We start from the raw sequence: 19,268 nt of genomic DNA on the forward strand, positions 1-19,268 counted from the left end.
CAATAAGTTTACATTATCTGGCAACACGTTATCGAATTGGTCTCGATAAAATCTTTTATTATAGAAATATATTTGCTGTATAATGAACCAAGAAAATATTAATGAGATTATCTCTGAGATCGAACAGTTACAACAAGATGGTCTGACGGTTCAGCTCGATGTTGAAAAATCAACGACGATTTTGAGATGATACAGCAGCGACGTGAAGAGGGCAGATGTACACTAGCTGTTGAATATAGATTTATCAAATTACTCCAGCGCAAAATGGAATCGTTATTGGCAGATTTACACGAACAACATGAGCTAGCTAAATATGTTCCACTGGCAAGCTCCACTGAGAAAATACGATCAGAGTTGTCTCGACAATAGGAAACTCGGGCGGCTGTGAGTGCGAGACAGCTTAAAAAATTGTGTTGGGTTAGGATTCCCAAATCCAAATCTGCAAAGGTGAAATAGCAACGTCACCAGTACCAAAAACAATATTAAGGACTAAAGAAAATGATATGTTATTTTGGGGGTTATTGGTGGTGGAATGCGGTATTTATTTTTGTCATTGGCAAACAGTTAATCTTCCCCATGCATGTCCAATTAATATTGCCTAACTATAAAATAACCATGCATTATTAAAAACTCATAAATGTTCCTTTATTCCTCACAAACAATATTGCCCAATGTCCTATAAAAATGTGCATATTGTAGACAAGAACACATGGCTATGCAGTGAAAAATGCACATCTTATAAAATAAACACTAAACATCTTACATATAATTTCTATAATAAGCTTACTGAAAATAAAGTTTATAATAATAGTATATACTGGTCATACAATATTTTGTTTATTTGAGTTTTTTGCTTTTTCACAAAACATAAGTGTATCTGGGGTAATTTGACACTTGACACATAATCTATACTTTCTTCATTTGTCCTGTTTGGCTTTCTTTATACAAAGTGACAATTACACATCTGCATGTAAGAATTGATGTTTCAGTGTCAGATCATTATGACCTGAGGCATGAATCCACTGTGAATTAAGATTTGACTGTTTAGGATATTTATAAAATCCACAAGTACTATTAATTGTACCCCATCGGTGGTTACACCAGAACAATGCACAATGACTGCTCACCCATTTTATTAAACCTAAAAAATATATAATTCCAATGTTTTGACGACCTGTTTACCAATGTATTTAACTGCTGTTGTGGACATATTAAAGACAGATTGGCATCATTATCATTTAGGACCAACAAGATGTCATGTTATTGTAGGGTTTAACGCCATTTTTCAGCACAAGATAGGCTATACATGGCGGCCAGTATAACTGGTGGAGGAAGAACCCTGGGAAAGCCCGGGAAGAACCACCGACCCACGAGAAGCTACTGGCAGGCTTTCTCACATACCCACTTTAGCCGAGCCTGAGACTCAAACCCACGCAGACAGAGGTGAGATGGCTGTGATCTGGAACGGTGAGCGCTTTAGACCACTCGGGGCCCACAAGATGTCATAAGAAGTCTTCTGATGGAAATCCCATGTTGATAAGACCCTATTTTCAAAATGGCTGCCGTAGTGGCCGTACTGGATATCATATTAGCACCATTTCCAATTTGACCGAATATGACATCATAAGAAGTCTTGTGGTGAAAGTACAATAGAGATAACAAGATGTTCAAGATAGTCATTGTGCTGACCATATAGGAATGTCAGACTGGCACCATTTTCATTTTACAACCAACTAGACTTAATAGTCTTTCAATGAAAACCCTATGCTGATGTGACCATTCATTCAGGAAAAGTGATAGGATTTTCATGATTCTTCAGTAGTCAACATGAATCAACGAAACATCAAAAGAAGTCTTCTTGTAAACCCCCATAGTAATATTTTTTTCCATTCAGAAGGAGTAGCGATAACAAGACTTTTAAGATACTGCTGTGGCAGCCATATTGGACATCCGTTCAGCGCCATTTTCTTTAGGACCAGCTGGACATCATAAGGTATCAAGGTACCAATTGTTTTTTCATAGACCTCAATGCTAATGTTTGTGAAATAATATATATACTTTCTACCTTACCTCAGCATGCATGTCACACACTGTCATAGAGAACAATGTTAGATTGTCAGTTTGACAAGGACAAAACCAGGTACGCCATTGCATTTAAGAGAGATAACTCTGCTGGAACTAGACGGGTAAACGTTATCTAGTCACAACAGACATTTTCAGCCATGTGTACCACATTTTTTAAAAATCATAAAAAATACAAAATATGATCTAGATATGAATTAACATAAACTCACATATTGCCAAGAGGATCAACTTTTTTTTAAACCTAACAGAAAGTACAGCTCTTACATAATGTACCAAACACAGCTAGTGTTGTTGTTTTATTTCTAAATACAGTGTTACCTACACCTTAAGCTCTGCCCACCTGGGGTTGTACAATTGGTACCATTATACCATAAGAACACTTTTAGTGGAACTTCATGCTGATAGGATCATTCATTCAGGACAAGCAGCAATAACAAGATTTCAAAAAGGCCATTCTGGATGCCATATTGGATGTCCACCCAGCACCATTTTTTTGGACTAACTAGACCATGGGGTGATTGTGTGTGTAAACTTTCATGGCAGTAGTCTAAACAGTTTAAGAGAAGCAGTAATAACAAACTAGAAATAACAGATGGACAGTGTACAACATATCATACATAAGCCCACCTGGTCTGTGTCAAGTAGTGTCAAGTTGTGCTAAATTTCATGCTGTGTCCTAAAACCTTTACTTCTGTGTAACAAATTACTAGAGATGAATGGGTAGGGAAATTTTGCCAGGTAAACAGCAGTGTCAAGTTTCTCAATTCATTTTGTCTGGTTTCCTTACACATCTCCTCTCACTCCCCTATTTTCGTCAACCATAAAAACTTTATTATTTATTTTTTTAAAATATTTTATTACTGCAGGGGTGGTGGTCCTACGCAGTAACATCAAACTTTTATAGTAAAACCTAGCCGGGCAGGTAATTCCGCATAGAACAAAATCTGGTCAGTGCCTGACCATTTCTACAAATTACCATACAGCTGTAACATCTTGGGTGCTGTAAAATGATACTACATACAAATTACTTCATTGAAACTGTTTTTGATAGGGGTCTGATGTTTAGAATAACAACTCTGTGTACACTCTTTATATTTTATTTTTATATAACTAAAACACTTGCTCCATTCCATGGATATACACTTCTTAATATAATTCCTATGCTTTAGGAATGAAACAAATTATGAACTACAAAACTACTTGGACAGTTATTGCAACAAAATAGTGTAATATGATATCATCAAAACTAACAAAGAGAGCTTTGAAACGTTTATGAAATTCCTGCTGGAATACTTATTTGCTGCACATTTTTATCATACACATTTAATGTCAACAAGGAGATGATATATTTAAAAATAAGTAAATTATGTGATAATGTTTAATAATAAGCAAGTGCACTTGACAATTGTGCTAACAAGGTTTTCGTTGAAAAAGTCCCATGTCCAAAAGGTTCAACTAATGTGTCAAGAAAATTGCTGAAGAATTAAATAATATCCTAAAAATATTATCAATTTCTTTTATGTATAACCATGATAACATTTCCAAAGTTATACTGTTACGATTCTATGCTCTTAAAAAAAGTAACAGAAAAGAGTGAAGACAACAAGCTTTGTAAAATTTAACAAATTATTTCCCTTGAATAAAAAGTGAAAAATAAGGAAAAAGAACTTACAGTATTGTGAATTAAATCCAAATTGTAATCCAAGAATTAAAACAAGTCCTATCAATGAAAAGTCTTAAGTGAATCACAGTTCAAATCGCGATGAAAATCCAAAAATGGAAGGCGATTACATCAGTAATAGTTGGCGTTGTATTGATGTGTCAACAGACTCTCATTGAAACACAGAAAATATTATTCCAGTTTTTGAATTCCATAAAAATTCCAGTAAATGTCTTTGTCCAAGAATTATCAGAGTACTTTTGTACTTCATGGGGAAATAATCACTTGAAATTCAATAATTTGAAGAAAATAAAAACTCAGCCCCAAACTGGACACAACATAAATCAGATTGACGTCTCAAGTGTTAAGGCATGACTGATAGAATTCTTATTATAACATCAGTTTGAAGACTAACTAAAACGCCAAACAGATTCTCGGATGGGGGTCAAGAGTTCATCCTTCTGGAAAAAATAGAAGTTTGTTTATCAATTCACACATGCTTGATGTCACGTAGTTCAGGTATGACCTTGACTCAACTTAATGATTTTTACTCTTGAGAAAGATTTTTTTAAAAATTAAAAAGTTGTTTGCTAAAACTTTAACTGATTTTGGAACAAGGTCAGCAACTACATACAATGTTTCTATTATTAGTTGTGTACATCAACAAAAAAAAAATATTTAAAAAAAAAAACAAACAGGTCAAACAGAACTGAACTCTACTCTGGACAATATCAAATCCAGTAAACAATATTACATTATAATAGCATATAATGGAATAATAAAAATTAAAACAAACAAACAAACAATTTAATTACATATACATAATAATATGATTGTAATTTTTTTAGCTTTTGTACCATAGTGCTAAAATGAATACAGGATGGACATACAAACAAACACACATAATGCCAAAGACACATACTGATGGATATATGCAACTGGCATAAATTTTATGCTATTGAATAGAGGGTGAAGTGAATAAAAACAACACATGAAATTGAAATAATCACATAATCCTGACCCTTTCTTGAAATGTGGATAACTAGTTAGTTCACTATATGAACTTGTGAAAGCAGTAACATACTGATGTCTAGTACTTTTGTCTTTGAATCAGAAAATATTATTTTCTTCTTCTCATGCTCTCTCTCTTCTGTTTAATTAGATTGATCAGATATTAAAGAACTTATAAAGATCCAATTGGTTTGCTAAACACCTGTTGTACACCTGTCTTTTACCACCATCACCAACTTACTATGCAAGTATAGACCAGGGGTACCCACAAAATTATGGGGGGTGGGGGCAAACATGTAGTGGTCAGCTATTAAGTTTTACAGATGTAGGCCAAGCAACATTTCGGGGGGGGGGGGGGGGGGCAAGTGCACATCCTTGCTCCTATGTGTGGGTGCCCATGGTACAGAGTTGAAATGACCAAATCACTCAGTAGGGAGAGTATGAACTGCAGTCAGATTATTCCAGATATATGGTTTATGCTCTTCATCTTCAATATATAATAAACTAATACATTTGCTCCATCCTACAGATTTAAGTTTTAATTATCCTAATATATTCGAACAGATGATCATTACCGACCATGATGGCTTAGAAGTGTCTGTGTTGTTACTACTGGAAAACAATTTGCTGTACATAGATGAAATAATAATAATAATAATAATAAATTCTTTTGAGAAGTTTTTCAGGCAATTTACTGCCAGCCATGAGTTTAAATTTATTTAAGAATATGTAGGTAACTTATGTGAAAATGTTAGGAAATGTCAGGAGGGGTTTGCTAACAGAAGTAAGAATTTTTACTATTAAAAAGTTCAATTTCATAAAAATAGGTATACAAGCAGTTGAAAGACTGCTGTAATATCAAGGTAATCTAAGGAGTTTATTTACTTATAACCATGATAAAGTGCATATAACTGTATGATTCTTAGTTGAATATTTTTATTTTGCCATTGTGCTTAAATGGATTTGGAATAGGCATACAGATGTACAGATATAAGTACAGAGAAATGTTCTGATGGATACAAGGAAAACAAAATGGCCCTTTCTGCTATCGCAGTGGTGGCATAAATACACTGACATGAAATAATTGTATTATTTCAACATTAATAATATTCCTGCTTTCCCAAATTGTCCTGTTTGAATTCTTGACACATTTGCACAAATCAACTTTCACTGATACACAAAACCATTTGACATTTCCTAATGAAAAGTTTTAGCTTGGATTATACACATATTGAGATCTCCATCTAATGACAGCATTTACAATACTTTCATTATATACATTACATATTAGTTATTTGATAGAATTTATAAGTATATTATGTGATCAGTACAGTGTAATTCCAATTGTTAACTGCCATTTATTTGGTTATATGATTTGATGCACATAAAGTTATTTTTACATGGGTCATGTATTTTTCTGTACTAGCAATGTTTTTTGTTGTCATTTTAATGTATTATTTATTAGTATCCTACTTTGTCACTATGGATATAACATACACCTAGTCTGGACACATGTTGAAATCATTATGATATTATATACTTTAATGTACAGTGTTCAAGATCTAAAATTGATTTGATACACTGAACGAGTTTAGTTGGTAGAGTGAAGGACTCTTCCTCCAAGTTTTGTGGGTTTGATACCTGCCTATGCCAGCCTGGGTCATCTGTCTCGGTGTGTCATAGGGAAAACCACTTAGCTCCAATTTCTTCAGCATGATAGTCAATAATGGGATGAAAGTAACGAAAGCCGATACTGGGAAATGTGGAAAAGTCTGATGTAATAATGTTTGCTCGGACATGGCTTAAGCGGAATATTCTAAAGGATGAAATAGAGGAAGGAATCTTAACTAAATTATTTTAATAGATTTTAATTGAAAATTTTCTTTCTCATGTTTAGGAGAAAATAACAATTTTGAAATGTTAAACTCAGTTAATTTGTAAAGATACAGGAATGGTCCTGGACCTGGCTGGTTACATCTAATACATACAAGACTGAATTATGACGGTGTGCTAAAATCTTTCATTCTTCTCACCAAAATATAGCAAGCAACATGCCATATGCATCATTATTTCTAAGACCGTTCCACTGGTGACATTCAATGTTCACAACAGTATGTTTATGTATGATTCCTCTGAAGTCTATCTGCTCCTGTGGAGTTAACTTCCTTTTAAGATTGCATGTTGACATGTTATGCAATTGTTTCTGTGTGTCTGTACTGAAATGTGAATAATATTCATAAAAATAGGGGTGCAATCCTTGACAACTACAGAAAGAGCAAAACAATACATTATGGTAACCATTTTGTTCCCATATTTAGTAAGTTAAAGCCAAAATATGCTACTTTGTCATGATGAGTTCTCACATTGAGGTACAAAGCAGTTACCTCCCTCTCCAAAGGGCATTACAAACAACATTTAGTGATACATGTACATGGAAAAAAGAAGGAAATATAACGAAGCTAATGCATAAAAATTATTTAAATAAACACAAAGAAACAGAAAAGTATGAGAGATGTGGCTGACTGAATCAATAAAAATTATCAGTTTTCCTTCAGGGGGCAGGGGCCAGTTTTTATGTACAAATTTAATGCCTCAATCAGCTACCTAGTGATACACAAGCGAGGTCAAAAAGGTCCATATTTTTGGACACTTATATTAAAACAAAGCATATAAATATTATCCACTTGACCAGAGAACTCAATGGCATAGCTGTAAAAATCTTACTACATGATATTTTTTAAATGGCAAAATGAATGTTAGTGTTACTGATGAAATAGGGTGATGATACTGCATGTGTTTTGGGATTAAAAATTTACATCCAAAAAATCAGCAATATGCTGTCACATGGAAATAGTGTAATGTTATTTCATGTGTTTTGTGATAAACAATGTAGTATTATTACATCAGGTTTTGAAGATCACAAAATAAATGCCTGGAAATGTTACTATATACACATGGGCTGGTGGGATCAAAATCTAGTATTGTTACTACATCAGGTTTTGAAGATCACATATCAGTGCTTGGAAATAGAGTATTGTTATACTACATGGGTTTGGGGGATAGCAGGAGAGCTATGTAGTATTACACCACAGGCACATCAACACTTTTAGCATTGGATTTAATTTGGATTTTCACTCATGTTTATTCAGGATGTTAATTATTAAGACTTGTGTCTGTAATTCTAGGATTATTTGGAATTTAATTTGCAATACTGATAGTTCTTTTTTTATACACATTTTCACTTTGTATTCATATGAAATAAATTATTTGTCAAATTTTCAAAAGTTTGTTGCTTCTCACTCATCATAGTCAAAATAATAGGCTGTGTATCATGAATCATATTGTTACACTGCACAGCTGTATAGTTTCACCCCTAACTTTCAGTATAATGCATTCTTTTCATGTGTATTGACTTCCACTTTACGAGACAGACATTATTTAATGAGAACTCAGTTAAGGAACTTTAAGATGATGTACCAACACCTGAGAAAATCTTGGACTTTTGTATTTATCTGGAAGGGTTTATGTTCCTAATGTAGTGCAGTTCTTCAGTTTTACATTCTCAGAACTCTGCTTTTAATTGGGATCATGTAGCTATTATGGCGCTAATGCGCAGATAACCTCTGGTATATACATGTTTTGTTTCTCTACAAAATTTCACATCATTCTGACCTGTTGACTTTGGGGTTAGGCAGGGACCATTGGTATACTAATTAAAATACTAAGTCATATTGTTACCTACTGTTTATATCCAATATACACACTAGTTCTTTCCACCTCTCCAAATTCTTATGTTTATCTACATTGTTACCCACTATATTTGTCCACTCAGAATAGCTGTCTGTCACTCCATTATGTCTATTAGGTATCCTTTCTCTTAACTCCCCATCTTGTATATCTCTGTCCGATTCTTATTTCCAACTACATCTTATCTCTGCTGTCCCTCTTTCTTTCTCTGCCATCTTTCTGCTTTCTGCCCTTCTGCTTTTTTCTGCACACTATATCTTGCATCTACCTATATACACAAATCGTAATCCCACAACCTTTCCCCACATTCAGAATATGATTAGCTAACCATTACCAGATGAATGCCAGCTCCCTTCCCGAGATCATACCGTAAATTGTGCTGAAAAAGCTGGAATATGACCCAGTTATCCAGATATGTGATGATTCTGACCCGTTTACCGAGATTTGTCAAAACCTTCTTGAAACCCAAACACCTGACTGCTATTAGTATGTTCTCACACCCAACTTACATTAGTTTCTATGATGCTGACCTATTTACCCAGATTTATCATTGCTTCCCTCAAACCCGTCTCTGAAATTCCCATATTCACACACCCCACATTACTAGTTAAAATCCTGATATTGGTACATTGTACTACTACATATTTTACTTTTTCCCCAAACTAAATTCCCTTGTCATATGTACTAAGAATCCCTTTGGTCATATCATGTTCAACTACCCCCACTTTGTTTGATCAGGCTTAATTTCTTTGTGGATAAAAACACGCTATGTCAGTAACAAGCAATCAAACAAAATATTGGAAGAACACCATATCAGTCTCATTCTCAGTTTTAAATACATTTTCTTTTTGTGAGGCTGTTAGCCAGTATTCGACTTCCATTGCAGCAAGTATTATCACAGAGATTTAACTATATCTCTCTCTCTCTCTCTCTCTCTATATGGACACATTGGTATGTTGTTAATATACCTGCACGTCAGTAGGGAATTTTCACATATAAGTGTGAACAATGTGATTAAGATAGAAACATGAGTCATCTGGGAATGTTTTTATCCATTGGTTCCTTTTTTATAAATTATTATTTGGTAAAAGAATCTTTATTCTCTGTGTTGAACTTGCTATCTGGTAGTTGATACTGTTGCCCAGCTCTTGCCACGTGGAGGCCTCCTCACAGAAGAGCCACCCACCCCTAAAAGAAAGCCAAAGACCCCTCCCTATGCTAATTTCAGCAAAATTATTGTCCTATCTGCTATTCATGAACAGGAGATTATTAACATTTGAATTATACTGACTTTCAGATTTCAAATTGCAGTTCTTTTAATTAAGCTAAATAAAGAAGATATAATTTTTTTCACCTTTTCATGTCAGATGTTAAGTAACCTAATTTGTTGGAAATGAATTGCACATATAACCACAAAATAAGTAAAATCAAATTCTAATTGAGAAATTAAATCCCTAAACAAAATAAGCAATGCTCTGTACTTAAGATATTTGCTACCTAAACACTATATATAGTCAAAGACTCTGGTTTTCATGTTTAAAGCAAAGTAAAGAATAACCAAATATTTAATTTTTAATTTACTTAAAGTTGAAAAAATAACCTACAGTACATTTACTTTTAAATTTTGACTAATTACTGATATAAATAAGGGTTTATTATGACATAAGAACATTTTTGTCCACATTTTTCAAGATCTAAACAGGTAACAAACGTTTTTAAGAGACTTGAAACACATCTTCCCATTAAAAATACCACATTGGGTTTGAGAAAATTTTGCAACATCTTTCCACCAAGTCATATTTTCTCTTTGAAAGCTGGCAACTAGTTAACTGCAATTTAACAAAAGGATTCAAGTATGTTTAAGACACAGGCCTCTCCATCTCCTTGAGCTATCTGCAAAGTAGCTCCAAGATTTTGTTAATCATGTAACAGATGCATATTCTGACTGTTCAAATGACCAGATCCTCAACAATCACCACTTAAGGCCACTATCTATCCATATGTGTTTCAGTGAAGTGTATATAAAAAGGGTAATAAACATGTGGCATAATGAAGTTATTTTCTCAGTCTGAATGGCTAGTTCCCCAACAAAGCCATTGAAACTAGACATTTGCCACTCTCACTTTGTAGGCCCTTTCAGTGAAGAGCAACTATATGATGTTATATTTTCCTGTAGTATGAATGGCCAGTTCTCCGACAACCACCGCTGAAGTGAGACATAGGCCACTCTCTAGTGTTTTTCATCGAGTTTGAATGGCCAGTTCTCCAACAACTACCGCTGAAGAGAGACATAGGCCACTCTCCCTGTATAGGCCCTTTCTATGAGAGCAACTACAAAGTGATTTTACATTAATGCCACATATTGTATTATTTTCCAGGAGATTTAATAGCCAGTTTTCCGACAACCACTGCTTAAATGAGACATAGGTCACTCCCCTTCTATAGATCTTATATTGAAGAAAAGTTGCAAGATTTTGTATAAAGGCCACATGTCATGATCTTGTCAGGAATGGAAAAGGCAGCACCCAGACTGTTGCCACTGAACATAGACGCTGGTCACTTCCCATCATTTAGCTCATCTATGTACATTAGGTACAAGAAACTATTTGTAAATATGTACCTGTATATCTTGTGTTGCAATATTCCACAGGATTTTGAATTACCAGTTCCCTAACTAATTCCACCGAAATGAGACACAGACTATTATCCCTCTGTTGAACTCTGCTTTGTACAGTCACTATAAGGAACTATTTATATACATGAAACATTGCAATTTTAATGGTAACTTCTTTGGTCAAAAATGCTACACTGAGACCTATGCCAGTCTGCCTAACTGCACCTATTTGTAGTGACTGTAGTTGCTGGAGTATATCTAAAGTAAATATGCTATAAAAAGTCTTTTGTTTGAGAAATGATTAGTTTTGTACAGTATACAAAACAGAAAGTAAATATTCAAGGTAGCCAAAATTTTAGTAACTGAATACTGCAAGTATCTTTTTATTCTAAAAACAGAATTGTTTTGTTAAGTGAAATATTACTGGAACAAGTAGTAAATGCTCAATTTCTGAAAATATTTATACAAATTTTCAGAACAAATTCTCATCAAACTTTATAGTCTTTATACACATTATTGTCATCCTTTTTAGTTTGAAAGTCTATAGACACTGCAAATAATAATGATAATCTCCCATTTAAGAAACAGGGTTGGCATTGGACAATGTAAGAAGTCTACCTTGAAATTTATGTTGTCTGGGTTTAAAACATTTCCTGAACAAACAGCATTGTGCAGACTTAAGGTGACTGACTGGGGAACTAAAGGCCAAATTTTCAAAAATATCTCACAAAATTAGCAAAAAACACCCCCAAAACAATGTTAAATGCAGATATACATACTCAGATATAGAGTCAATAGTTCAAATAAGAAAATGAGAACACACATGCATTCAAAAGAAGTCACTCCTTAGCTCCATCCCAGCATGTCTTGCTGGTTAGAACTTAGAACTGACACCCTGGTTTTCTGAAAGTGTTTTGGTGTGGGTCTCCCCTGTCCATCCCATTAGTGTTGTTGTTTTCTTGTGTAAAAACCAATAATGTAGATATTATTAATTTAGTCAGGGTTGCTCTCTGTTTTGTTCATCAAGTCTATGAGTTGATTTATCCCAATATGAAGCTCAGCTGGTGTACTCTCTTCCCTTTGCCTGGGCTGACAGTGGGCCTGATTTCCATCAACCTTGCTTGAAACTTCGGATTGTACTACCACCCCCTGAGTCTATCAAGTCTCTGGGTTCGGTTCCATTTCTTATCCCCCATGTAATTTTCTTTTTAGGTAGCGACTCTGCCAGAGTCAATGTGTCCTTTTGTTGTGCTATTGTGATTGTAGTGTTGTCTGTGTATCATATTTTTGTTAGGAAAGCTCTATCTAGACCAGATTTAATTGGTTGTTTTCTCCTATCTAATTCCTATCGTGTTCATAGTAATTTTGAAAATGTAGCCCCTTTAAGCTTAAAGAAAATATTTAGTGTTAAAACAAATAAGATGTCAACATGCTTGTTTATATGTTGATGAGTGTATGCTGTGCATGTATTTATTGTGTTGTAGTGAAATCTATATGCCTTAGCATATTAATGTCTAATCTGTGTTGTATCCTTTATTACACCTTAGCGTTACATTGTTTTAGATCTATTTTGCACGCCAACTCCATTGTGAGATTCAATATTCAACATTATGACCATTCTGTATCCTATCCATAAACTCATACAGTGGTGAATCACAGGATTGCATATCAGCTTTATATCCTTGACTACATTTGTATCGATTCCAAAGTTGTAGAAACTTTAATTGTTTACAATTCACCACAGTAAGTTTATTTCTTTCAAATGATGTTATTCCTTCAAAACCTGTTTTAGGTTTATTCTCCCATGATCCCCCACAAGTCATCGGATGATATTTCAGAAATGCCTCAGATGATAGAAGATTCTGCGTATTTAGCAGCATACCTATCACATTTATCAATAACGTGTAGTTATTTCTGATACATTCTGAAAAATTAATTGCAATGGTTAGTGTTGCCTCAGATATTGATGGCTTCAGTGTGACAATTTTAGAATGATTTCCAAAAATAAAGAATTTTGATAATTCAAAGAAATGCTGAACATTTCCTGGGCTAATCAAAACTTCCTTATCATCTGAGTCATTCATATGTCTTGTGTATTTTAATATTTCAGTTTCTTTAGGAAATTTTGGTTGATTATTTTCATAATATTCCCACTCTTGACCATCCAAAATACCATAGTATTTAACATAAAAATTGTCTAAAGACATCTTAAACACCATCTGACCAAAGAGTATTAGCTGACTACCCTTTCCACTTCCAATTAAACCTCTAACAAAAATTTCCTCAAGATATTTATGAAAACTGGAAAAGGAAACAAGGTATTCCTCTGACATATTAAGTCTGTTATTGGAAATAGTCAAAACCTTATATTTTACATAGTTACAACCTAAAATAAAGTTTTCAACCTCGGATTTTATCAAGAAATCATAAGTATACTTTTCTTTATGATTCTTAACATTTTGAAATTGAAATGTACAATCTGAATAGCAACTATCTACCGCAAAGATTTTTTTGTCTGTCTGACGTAATTTGAAGGAAATCATATGAGACATAAAACCAAATCTATCAACAAGTGCACTTCGCAATGTTTTAATCTTATTAGAATCGTCATCATGATGTCTAACAGAACCCTTACTGGACTCGGACGAAACAAATTTAATCGTTGATTGCTTCAAGGTAACAGTGCACATTTGATTTTCAAATTTTAAACTATAAGCAAATTTGGTTTTGAAATTCGAATCATAGCTTAATGCTAAATCATCGCAATTAAATAAATTAGACTTATTTCCATCAAACCCGTTTTCTAACTGCGTTATTAACGAGACACCGTAATCAGGTACCCTGTTGACTGCATCATTATTGTCATGATTTACGCAATGCAGAAAACAAGAAAAAGTTTTACATACATACTGTCTAATTTGGTTTTCAACAGAGATCACAGTGACTCGAAACGACTCTTTAAATTGTTTTAGAAATACACGATACTCTCGCTCCGAGTCCTCGTTTGCTTCCTGTCCGGAAACTGGCTTGAGATAGGAATCCCAGCTTTCGCTGAAGTGACAGTTTAGATTAATCACGCTCATATGACGCGGTCCTTACAGGAACGGACTTTTATACGGTCGCTAAAAATATTTCATGGACCAATGAAATACAACCGATGTGATGTCATTTCTAAATAAGGTAAAATAGGAAATCATCGTGAACCAATGAAATACAGCTATTGTGATGTCATACCTAAATAAAGCAAAGCATTTCAGTCGGAAATAGCTACATGTGCACGTTTAAAACACACTCGCCATATTTGATTGGGGAAATCACAGGTGGAGTGAATTTTAAAGATTCAATATATTTGATTAATAGTTTCGTGCAGAATGTTGCACCAATATGAAGACAAATTCCTTTTTGTAATGTTTGGGTTTTTGTAATGAGAGAGGAAAAGACCTGTTTCTACAAACACATGTTTATTCCATAGCATACAAATTATAACTGACTTGCTTGTATGATATACATCTAGCACCCTATCTGTCAGCCTTATCTCCAATCCCTAACATGCTGATTCAGCAGTGGGAAAGTCTATATTACCGTATAGCACTGCTTCTAGGACACTACACTTTTGGACTCACAACCGAGGTACTCTGATAATCTAAAACTGACTGGAATGGATATTTGCCCCTTTCAAGACCCGAAAACGTTAGGCCTCAGTGGAAGTTAAAAATCCTGCTAGTCTTTAAACATTTATACAAATGAATTTGCTAGAAACAAAGGTTTTCATTCGACATTGTGGTTAAAAAAAAAAAACCTAGTTCCTTTATATATTGAGACCATAGGTGCTCGACGCGAGCTTGATGTTGAAAGAAAAAAAATAAATAATAATTTGAAGGAAAAAAAAATCATACCGAGTGACAAAATTACCTCAGGTGATCCGTTCTGACATAGGACCCTGTCTATCACACTATGAATTTTTCTCCCTTCAGATTATTCTTTTTATATGGGGCCCCGAGTGGCCGAGTGGTCTAAAGCGCTCACCGTTCCGGATCACTGCCATCTCACCTCTGTCTGCGTGGGTTCGAGTCCAAGGCTCGGCTAGCGTGGGTACGTGGGAAAGCCTGCCAGTAGCTTCTCGTGGGTCGGTGGTTCTTCCTGGGGTTTTCCAGGGTTCTTCCTCCACCAGTTATACTGGCCGCCATGTATAGCCTATCTTGTGCTGAAAAATGGCATTAAACCCTAGAACAACAACAATTCTTTTTATAGTATGATAGACAGGGTCCTATGTCAGAACAGGTCAGTGGGGGGTATCTGAGGTATTTTGACACTCGGTATGACTTTTTGTCTTTCAGATTATTCTTTTAAAGTATGATAGACAGGGTCCTATGTCAGAACGGGCCGTGGGAGTCATCTGCGGTAATTTGACACTCGGAATGTTTTTTTTTTTTCTTTTTTTTTCTTCAGATTATTGTGGGTTCTTTTCCAACATCAAGCTCGCGTCAAGCACGTATAAGCGGAAGCAGACGACATAGTATTTTCCTTCTATATGCATACATGTATAGTCGTGCATGCACCCCTTGCTGATAATGGACTTGACCATTAACTGGAAATGGGAGTGACGAACAGCGTCGACGTTTAGTTATACACTTATAAACATTTCGTATGGAATGAAACTCGCAGACGATAACGGTGTTAGGGTCCCACTAGTCCGACTTTCCTCTGACCCTTGCCACCCCATTTTTTTGATATTTGGACATTTATGTTGGTGTGTAGGGTCAGAGCGCATTCCCTATCGAAAAGTTGGAATTTGCCGACACCATGTGGTGTCAGCATGGGGTAGCCGCTTTCTAGCCGCCCAGCACACTTGTCCTTTTCGTCCTTTAAATCGGTGGGGGGGGGGGGGTAGGGTTACAAACAAATGGAGAGGTATATTCAGACTATAGACCTAGTTTTATTTATTTGTTTATTTATTATTTGAATTGCAACTGGGAATTCTTTGTAAGTTTATATTTTTTTAATGCATAAGTTTTGAAATTCGAATTGAAAATGAGTCATACAGTATACTCGCCATACACATTTGTTACCGTAATCAGTTTTCGAAGTTTAGTAATAAGACGGTATTATTTTACCAGCACGGCAGTGCTAGTAGTAGTGTGTATACTGAAACCGTTACAAAGAATTAATTTATGTTTTATTTGGGAGCTGGCAATTACATTTCTTTCTAATTAGTCCACTTATGTTTAGTACCGTTATTAGGTTTTTTTGGATTGGTAGTACTAATATTAGTACCCTTACTCCTACCTCGTGGACAGGCAACCACAACAAATCAAGTTGAGGCTACGACATCGTAGCTATTGGATTGGTAGAAAAATCATTGAAGAAACCAATATGGTAGCTTCCTGCGATGTTTTTTGGTATTTTTTCTGCATAGCGCCACCTGTGGGGTACTTATCTTTTATGCACTACATGACCATAAGTTACTTGCTCTGCATTAGGCCAATAAATTAGCCCATCATCAGTGATGATACTGAAAAGCGGTTTAGGGACTGATATCACCTAGTCATTAAAACATGCAAAATTCTGCAGACAATTTTGGCTTCGCGCATCGGTGCATATTTTATACACTTACCGGTATTTCTCGCGGTTGTGGAGTTACCGTCGGGGTAAGGGTTCTTTTGGTGACATGTACATTATATTTTCGGAGCAAACTTACGTTTGGTGGCTTGTAAATCCATGTGGAATAGCACAACCCTCTGTCCTGTGGCCAATTTGAATTTTATGCTAGATGGAATCGGGTCACATGGAGGTGAAATTGTCTAACCCTGTCAGGAATCGGGTCACAATTAATACTTCCATTTCAGTACCCACGAATGTAGTTCTAGTCTATTTTTAGAACATTTTTCCCTGTCTCATTTTGGTGGTGATAGAAGAGTTTTATTTATACTTTTTTTGATAGGGATTTAAAGGTAATTGTTTATTCATGAGAATATGAGCTCAGGGTGTTGTTGTCTGTGTGTATTTCGGCGACAGTGCACAGTGAGTAATAAGGCCTTGGTGATGATCCGGAAGTGACATCTGTGTTCTGTTTACATGTTGCTCTGTTGACAGTTCAGTATCTCACAAAAGAGCAGGTCAACCTTTGACGAGAACTTCACCGTGAAGTCATCTTTGAATGTATTTTAGATTAATATATGATTTGTATTGATTGTCACACAGTGGAAAGGTCAGTACTGAGAAATAAATGTAGAGAACATATAGCAAAATTAATTGTGTTCTATGTCCAGACATGGCTGTTAACAATTACCGGTATGTGTCTAAAATGTATGCAGGACTCTTCCGTAAAGATTTGCATGGAGCAAAATTGCACATTTTAATGAACAGGTGACATCAATCCCACATATTGTCCATCAGTATCAACACAGATTTGGGGGAGTGGTTGATTTATCGGACTAGTTCTGCATCACCAGTTGATTTTGGGAAAATTTTGAGAATGCTGAAGAGTATAATATTTTAAAAATAAACCCATGAATATCACTGTTTCAAAATAATGTCCTTACCTCATGTTCTCAGATCTAATATATGTCTTCTTAAAATTGCTATCACTGTAACAAATTGGTTAACCAGTTTATTGTCTGATAATTTCCAATGATGTTGGTTACAGATGCATTCTTTAATTCTCATAAATTTCTGTTGGATGGCACAGGTGGCAGAATGAGTGCCATGGAAGTAGCATCCATTTTTCAAGTTGATTACTCTTTGAGCAATCATGCACGAAGTTCCCAACATTAGGACAAGTATATGCCATCATCAGAATAGTTTCTTTTTTGGGGGGTGGGGATGGGGTGTCTTACTGCGATATCAGTAACTTCCCTTGCATAACCTGGAATGTACAAGGCATCTGTTTCTTGATTGTTTACCAGTGTCATCAGATTTGAAGTGGAATTTGAATTCATTTTAAGATAGAGCAAAGAATAACATATTGAAGGTCATTTTTTTATTTACTTATTTGCCAATTGAAGACTTTAAGACATGCAATATCATAGCACTCCTGTATAGCAGAGAACAGAAAATATAAAAAAAGAAAACAAAATATTCTAATTTCAAATCATTTTTTTAAAAACTGAATTGTCTGATTCTCATAAATTCTGCAACATAACTACACAGGTTTTAAGATCATTTTTGGTCTACTTAAATAATAAATATATTTTATACAGCTACATTGCTCAAATGTGTCTTACCATACTAGTTGTATAGATTTTGCTGGATCCATATACTCACCCAATCTGCTCATATCCCTTATGTACCAAAATCTATCCAAATATGCTAAAACAAAAATATTACAACCTTGATTGTAATCGAATTGACATTTTACAATCAGCTGATAATCAACATCAAAACAGTCTGTTTAGCTGGTGTAGTAAGTTTAATGATAACACTTTTTCAGTGCTCTTCCATATCTGGTGACAACAATAATCATTACGGTTATAGTTTTACAAATAACACATCCATATAAATGTACATAAAGTCCCATATATCATCTAGGCCAGGGGTCTCAAACACTCAGCCCATGGGCCGCATGCGGCCCGCCAATCCTTATCCTGTGGCCCGCAAAATGATTGGCGTCACAATGTGTCATGAGAGATAACAAAGTTGGTGCGGCCCGCGGGCCATCGAAAATGCCCTCATGAGGCCCTCAGGGTGGTTTGAGTTTGAGACCCCTGATCTAGGCTTACGCGGATTTGGAATGCCTGGATGTTTCAGCAGAAAGCTCTGCCGACAAAGACATAAATGCGCATGATATCGATCTAACTGTGCAAGTCGCCGAACAAATTCCACGTTGGTTCTGTTTTGTGGTGGTACGATGTGATAGTAAATCAGAACCGCCAGTCCTTTATCGTGCCCAGAGTTCAAGCTTGCTAAACACAGTTGATGTATTTCTCAGATCAATCGAAGTCACAGCGAAATGGATTTGATAGCAGCTCGATTTACCAGAGGTCGCAATTATGACTGGTGATAACATTCGTGAATTCCTCGTAGCCACTCACTGATGGATTTGTGAAAAAGCTTTTACTTTCAGCGATGCCAGAGAGTATGATCACTGTCACATCAATGGTGAATACAAAGGAGGGGGCAGACGACGCGTGTAGTTTCCAGCTACAAATTTAT

At 35.3% G+C, this 19,268-nt stretch overlaps 1 long non-coding RNA gene across 1 annotated transcript; it reads right to left on the bottom strand.

Moving 5' to 3' along the window:
* Positions 1–620: 620 nt before the first annotated feature.
* Positions 621–14,190, bottom strand: LOC149785157 (uncharacterized). The gene is made up of 2 exons (XR_016425368.1): positions 14,028–14,190; positions 621–4,206 (listed from the first exon to the last, which is right to left on the bottom strand). It is a non-coding gene; the product is annotated as an uncharacterized LOC149785157 (long non-coding RNA).
* Between the last annotated feature and the right edge of the window lie 5,078 nt (positions 14,191–19,268).

The sequence above is a fragment of the Sinohyriopsis cumingii genome, chromosome 13, assembly GCF_028554795.1.
Source record: "Sinohyriopsis cumingii isolate HCF-2022 chromosome 13, ASM2855479v2, whole genome shotgun sequence".
Taxonomy (NCBI): domain Eukaryota; kingdom Metazoa; phylum Mollusca; class Bivalvia; order Unionida; family Unionidae; genus Sinohyriopsis; species Sinohyriopsis cumingii.